Raw genomic sequence first — 5,978 nt, 5'->3', positions numbered from 1 at the left:
CTTTTCATCTTTGAGTATTTTGGGTGCATGTTAAGGTTTGTATGTGACATAGATGCAGTAGGAACTTAGAAGGCTGGATGCTTTATGGCAGTGGGATATGGACCTGCTCAATTCATGAATAATTCTCCACGCCGCCACTCAGCCCTGTCCGTGTGTGTTTTGATCTACTGCTCTCCACCCAGTGACTTCATCAGGGCATTAATAAAGATCCATACATATGCAGTGCAGACTGGCTTGGCCTCCTCTCCCCCGTGTGTTAACTGAACACGTCTCGTGCTGTGTTGCTCTGTGCTTCACCTACCATGGAGACGAGTTATAGTGTTTATGAGACCTGAGATATGTCTGCGTTAGTGAGTGTTTTGGACTGGCAGTGGTGTATTCTATCAGATGGTGTATGTGTGTGTGTGTGTGTGTGTGTGTGTGTGTGTGTGTGTGTGTGTGTGTGTGTGTGTGTGTGTGTGTGTGTGTGTGTGTGTGTGTGTGTGTGTGTGTGTGTGTGTGTGTGTGTGTGTGTGTGTGTGTGGTATGTTTGGAGTGGTTGCATACTGCAGTATTTTACAGGAAGCTGTGAATGTGGGGGGCTGTCTGTGTGTCTGCGTGTGTTTGGGCAGTGGGTTGGGCAGAGACTAGCAACAGTGGCTGGGTTGGTTGTCTGCTTCTGCGGTCGCCATACATGCCTTATCTCCAGGAAATACACTTGAGGAGATCTTGGAAACCACTAGCAGCTGTCCCACAGAACAGATGAAAAGACAGGGTCAGGAATCAGCATGTACGATTAGCGTCTGGGATTTCACATTCACACACTTTCCTACTGCTACGGAGACCACGTGGCTGGAGGTCTGATGTGTGGATGTCTGTGTAGTATTGAATCCTGTTGAGTCCTATTGCTGTTTGTTTAGGCCTGAGTGTTGATTCCATAGGTCAGAGTCTGCAGGGGCGCGCGGATGTTAGCTGTTAGCACCACTGTGTGTATTTGAACAGCTGCCTCTCCACTCCATCTCAGTGGAGCCTTGGCTTATTCTCTCTTACCTGCAAGGAAATTCTCAAGGCTGTCATGACCCCGACTTTCCCGCTTTGATAAATCAGTAAAGAAGAAAAAAAGTCACATCCTCTACTTCTACCGTTAGATAGCCTTATTGACGGGGGGTGGGGGGGGGGGGGGGGGGGGGGGTGTAGTGAGGGAACAAGCTGACTTGTATTAGCACCCTAAAGGTGCCTGCAGCCTGACAGGGTGTGTGGCTGAGGAAATCGAGTAGGGAGCAAGAGATAGAGGGAACACTAATGACTGATCACTCCATTCCTCCCTGTCATTCTCCATGTTACCTTCTCTGTCACCCTGCTTTATCACCCTTTCCCTGTGCCTCCCTCTCTCTCCCACTCCCCTCTCTCTCCCACTCCCCTCTCTCTCCCACTCCCTCTCATAATCCACCCAATGCACCCGCTCCTTGCTCTCTCTTTCTTCCCTCTCCCTTTCTCTCTATCATATCAGCCTGTTCCATCACCATGGTGTTGGTGACTAAATGTCATGGGAAAAATCAATATGTGCTGGCTTCCTGTGGGTTCCTTGCGGGAGGGGAGTGTTGCAGGGAGGAGGGTTACGGGCAGGGAGGCTAACAGTAAACACAGACTGGCTGTGCTGTGCTGTGCTGGGGCTAGGGCAGGAGCAGATGGGGACGACAGCAGATTACACAGAGGAGAGGAACTCCTTTCAGGATTAGTTCACTGGCTGTCTCTCTATGAGGGGATGACCTATAGCTGAACAGGGTATAGTGACTGAGCTATAGGTTGCCCATACTTTACAAATACAGTGTGTGCTGGGGGGGGGGGGTGACTTAAATCCTCACAGACTGTCAGATTAAACTTGCTTAATTTTACTCCCGTTCCTCACCCTTCTAAGACAAGCACACACAGACATAGGTACACACACAAATAGCTACACACATAGCTAGACATACGCTGGCCTAATTTGTTGCCCAGATGTGAGCCTGGAGTTTTTTCTCCCTCCTCATCTTGTTGTTGATCTCATGCGGATGTTGTTACGAGAGAGAGAGGAAGTTAATAAGAATATAAAACAGGAAGGGAATATATTAAAAGGAGCGAACACACACACACACACACACACACACGCACATACACACACACACACACACACACACACACACACACACACACACACACACACACACACACACACACACACACACACACACACACACACACACACACACACACACACACACACACACACACACACAGGCTATTACACTCTCTCCCCAGCAGTCAGCTCATTAGAATGTGTGAGGAGATCCCTCTCAGCACTGCCTCTCTCTCTCTCTCTTTCTCTCACTTTCCCTTTTCCCTGTCTCTCTTTCTTTCTCTCTCCCTTTCTCTCCCTCTTTCACTGCATCTCACTTGCTCCCCTCTCTCTTTTTGTCACTATGTATGCATCTCTCTCCCCCAGTCTCTTTCTCTCTCTCCTGCACTCTCTCAATTTCCAATTTCAAGGTACTTTATTGGCATGACATTAGACACTATTTCAAAGTGAGGTTAGAAAACGCCCCCTCTCATTGCGTATGTGTGTGTGCGTGTTGTGTGTTGGGGTGTGTGTGGGGGGAGGGTAGAGGGTAGCTGGGGGGTAGGGGTAAGGGGTGTTGCCCTGGGCTGGATTAATGAATGGTTGCTGGGTAATTATGAATACAGCTTCTCTGTATCTTAACAGTGTGTGTTCACAGAGACTGGCCTTTTAGTGTTTCTCTCTCTCTCTCTCTCTCTCTCTCTCTCTCTCTCTCTCTCTCTCTCTCTCTCTCTCTCTGTCTCTGTCTCTGTCTCTGTCTCTGTCTCTGTCTCTGTCTCTGTCTCTGTCTGTGTGTGTTACTGTGCAGTAGTCACTGATTTGACTTTAGGCATCATCTCTAGACATAATTTGTCAAAAATGACTGTCACAAATGAACAAGTACCCCCCCCCCCCCCCCCCCCCCCCCCCCCCCCCCCCCCCCCCCCCCCCCCCCCCCCCCCCCCCCCCCCCCCCCCCCCCCCCCCCCCCCCCTTCTCATGTGTATACATTTATATACTAGGAGCCCGTCTCTCTCACCAGTCCTATAGGTATGACTTCACCAAGATAAGGCCAAGGTCACAGGAGCCCCAGATCTCTCATTATGAAATGTGTCAGGTTGATGGCTGTAACGATGGGGATGGGGTGGACCCGGGCCAGGGGGCTGGATGCTCGAATTGACTCGGATCGGATCCTGCTGTCTCTCAGCTCAGGTCACACCCACACACAGTGTCAATGAGCCACTGGGAGACAGGAAGTAGTAATATGATGATATTAGGTTCAGGTGAAGGAGCTGGCTTCTCTGCACTTATCGGATGTGGAAGGGTCTGCTTGTCCAACAGGAGTAATCAGATGTAGTTAGGGTAATCCCTCTCCCTGCCCTCCCACTCCCCACTGGGGCACGAGTAGGGATAGGGGTGTAGTCAGAGCCACCCCCAGGTAGAGAGAGAGGGGTGTGGATAGGGTGGTGTTAAACCCCTTGTGTCGTGTCCAGAAATTTGGATTCAGCGCTCTAGAGTCCCCAATTTTCAGTTACCAGTCAGCAGAGTGGAAAGTAGCTGGGCTCAGGAGGAGGCTGGTTGTAATCCTCTATATCGCCCCCTGTTGATCCTCCCTGTTAAACTCCTAATACCCTGTCTGTCTTTGTCTCGCTCCCATTCTGATCATGACAGGGTCATACCTCTGTCACCACTGGTGAGATTAAACCCTGATGTAAGAGGTTATCAGACCAAGAGATTGTGTGTATTAGATACTAAAACTCCAGATGTGTCTCTTCCTACTCGCATGTTAACTTAATATCGACCCTGTTGCCTAGTCACGTTACCCTTACTATATGCACATAGCTATCTCAATTACCTCGTACCCCTGCACCCCTGCACATCGACTCGGTACTGCTAATACCTGTATACAGCCATGTTATTTTTACTCATTGTTTTTATATACTGTATATACACTGCTCAAAAAAATAAAGGGAACACTTAAACAACACAATGTAACTCCAAGTCAATCACACTTCTGTGAAATCAAACTGTCCACTTAGGAAGCAACACTGACTGACAATACATTTCACATGCTTTTGTGCAAATGGAATAGACAAAAGGTGGAAATTATAGGCAATTAGCAAGACACCCCCAATAAAGGAGTGGTTCTGCAGGTGGTGACCACAGACCACTTCTCAGTTCCTATGCTTCCTGGCTGATGTTTTGGTCACTTTTGAATGCTGGCGGTGCTTTCACTCTAGTGGTAGCATGAGGCGGAGTCTACAACCCACACAAGTGGCTCAGGTAGTGCAGCTCATCCAGGATGGCACATCAATGCGAACTGTGGCAAGAAGGTTTGCTGTGTCTGTCAGCGTAGTGTCCAGAGCATGGAGGCGCTACCAGGAGACAGGCCAGTACATCAGGAGACGTGGAGGAGGCCGTAGGAGGGCAACAACCCAGCAGCAGGACCGCTACCTCCGCCTTTGTGCAAGGAGGAGCACTGACAGAGCCCTGCAAAATGACCTCCAGCAGGCCACAAATGTGCATGTGTCAGCATATGGTCTCACAAGGGGTCTGAGGATCTCATCTCGGTACCTAATGGCAGTCAGGCTACCTCTGGCGAGCACATGGAGGGCTGTGCGGCCCCACAAAGAAATGCCACCCCACACCATGACTGACCCACCGCCAAACCGGTCATGCTGGAGGATGTTGCAGGCAGCAGAACGTTCTCCACGGCGTCTCCAGACTCTGTCACGTCTGTCACATGTGCTCATGTGCTCAGTGTGAACCTGCTTTCATCTGTGAAGAGCACAGGGCGCCAGTGGCGAATTTGCCAATCTTGGTGTTCTCTGGCAAATGCCAAACGTCCTGCACGGTGTTGGGCTGTAAGCACAACCCCCACCTGTGGACGTCGGGCCCTCATACCACCCTCATGGAGTCTGTTTCTGACCGTTTGAGCAGACACATGCACATTTGTGGCCTGCTGGAGGTCATTTTGCAGGGCTCTGTCAGTGCTCCTCCTTGCACAAAGGCGGAGGTAGCGGTCCTGCTGCTGGGTTGTTGCCCTCCTACGGCCTCCTCCACGTCTCCTGATGTACTGGCCTGTCTCCTGGTAGCGCCACTATGCTCTACCACTAGAGTGAAAGCACCGCCAGCATTCAAAAGTCACCAAAACATCAGCCAGGAAGCATAGGAACTGAGAAGTGGTCTGTGGTCACCACCTGCAGAACCACTCCTTTATTGGGGGTGTCTTGCTAATTGCCTATAATTTCCACCTTTTGTCTATTCCATTTGCACAACAGCATGTGAAATGTATTGTCAATCAGTGTTGCTTCCTAAGTGGACAGTTTGATTTCACAGAAGTGTGATTGACTTGGAGTTACATTGTGTTGTTTAAGTGTTCCCTTTATTTTTTTGAGCAGTGTATATATTTTTTGCTTTATCTTTAACTCTGCGTTGTTGGAAGATGACCCGTAAGTAAGCATTTCACTGTTAGTCTAGTTGTTTAGGAAGCATGTGACAAATAATATTTTGGTCCTTAATATACTCCCTGAGGCTCTTTTTAAGCCAGTAACACCAGTGGTGTAATACTCCAGGGCTGCTTGGCTCACCTTTGGAAGCAAGTGAAGTGGCACACTCAGATTCACGGGTCAGCTTTTTCCCAAATGAACTTTCTCGGCTATAAATAGCCTAATGTTTACCAGAGTTACAGGTTACTCACTCACAGTCTCACGCACACTGTACACATACTGTACACTACACACACACACACTGCGTAGGCCTCTGAAAAAGGCTCTCCTTGATATCTTTATTTGGACTAGGGCAGGAGTGTGTATATTACCTCAAGGTTGCTGCTGTCTGTTGGAGTGAATATTAAACGGACCTCAGTGGGCAGTCTGGTTTGGTGGTCTGTCTGGCTTGTCGGTCTGCAGTATACATTACGTTGA

This window comes from Salvelinus namaycush, chromosome 1, assembly GCF_016432855.1.
Source record: "Salvelinus namaycush isolate Seneca chromosome 1, SaNama_1.0, whole genome shotgun sequence".
NCBI lineage: Eukaryota > Metazoa > Chordata > Actinopteri > Salmoniformes > Salmonidae > Salvelinus > Salvelinus namaycush.
The sequence above is the reverse complement of the archived record's forward strand: the minus strand, read 5'-3'. Positions refer to the sequence as shown.